The 1,370-nt window shown below is 20.1% G+C and overlaps 1 long non-coding RNA gene across 1 annotated transcript; it reads left to right on the forward strand.

The window, feature by feature from the left end:
• Nucleotides 1-559: 559 nt before the first annotated feature.
• Nucleotides 560-889, forward strand: LOC113223122. Its single transcript, XR_003308617.1, has 2 exons — nt 560-610; nt 756-889. It is a non-coding gene; the product is annotated as an uncharacterized LOC113223122 (long non-coding RNA).
• Nucleotides 890-1,370: the final 481 nt, after the last annotated feature.

Genomic DNA, 1,370 nt, shown 5'->3' on the forward strand with positions numbered 1-1,370 from the left:
ATCCATGCAATTTATGTTTAATTCGCCATTTTCATTTTGCCAATACCATAATAAACATTATATTTTTTTTACCTTTTCACAAAATAATACTTCTTTTATAATAACTATGATATGTTCATGTAACAAAAGTACTTTACATAGTAAAAACATGTTCTAACAATATAGAAAATGTCGTTCTCTGCTTTAATACATTTACTATAGCAATTTTTTTCTTCTTTTTTGTTATTAAATTATTTGTTCATTTTTTTTTTTTTAATTATAAAAAAAATTTTATTACAACTTTTTACGTCATTATTGCAAGGTTTAACAGTATATTTGTTCTATTATGAACAAAAATTATTTTTAGGATGGCACAACATTCGATGCATTTGTAAAAAAATATATATCGTCACATATGAGTAAAAAAAAAAAATAAAAAATAAAAATAAAAAAATTATGAAAAATATGAAATTATGAAGATTATACAAAATGTATATAACGCATAAAACTATTCAAAAAAAATTAATAAACATTATTATATAATTGTATGTGAAAAAAAATAATGTTTATCAAAACTTTTAAAGTATTTATCACTTTTTTTTTTTTATGGGCATGGACTTATAAAGACAAAGTAAAAAATTTTAATACTTCTTACTATTTTTTTTATATATGTTGCATGCGTAGCATTTTTTTTTCAAAAAAATATATACCACAGTTTAATACATTTACATACTTATTGCTTGTCATTTTTATTGTCAATTTTTTTTAATTATTAGGCACGTATAAGAAATATATTAAACACAAAATACGATAGATTGTTAGCTCAATATGATATCTCTCCAGACGACTGTTTTAATTATTCTACAGTAGATTATACTAATAATAAAACATGTGATGACTGTGGTAAAAATAGAAAAAATGTTAAATATAAAAGAAAAGGCATAAATTTTCAAAATGAAGAATATAATAAAAAAAAATTAATTTATTTACCCGATATTAAACAAGAAATAATTAAAATATTAGCAAACCGAAATGAACCCGAAATAACGTTCATATTAGCAAAAAATAAAAACATACAAGAAAAAGATTTACTAGAAATTTATAATCTTATAAAGCATGTCATTTCGTGTCATGAATATTTACAAATTATAAATACAAGTTGTGATTTATTAAAAGATAAACACCTTGATGATAATAATTATGCTGAAACTTATTACAGCTCTATATTATACTTATTGAATACATATTTCTGTCTTACTAACAGTAAAGAATATCTTAAAAAACAGTTTATGAATTTACAACAAGATAATTCTGAACAGCCCGAATTTAAACAAAATAAATTAAAATTCAAAGACAAATGTTTATATTTATATAAACTTTATAAAAAAAAA

This window comes from Piliocolobus tephrosceles, unplaced genomic scaffold (assembly GCF_002776525.5).
Source record: "Piliocolobus tephrosceles isolate RC106 unplaced genomic scaffold, ASM277652v3 unscaffolded_38887, whole genome shotgun sequence".
Classification (NCBI taxonomy): Eukaryota; Metazoa; Chordata; class Mammalia; order Primates; family Cercopithecidae; genus Piliocolobus; species Piliocolobus tephrosceles.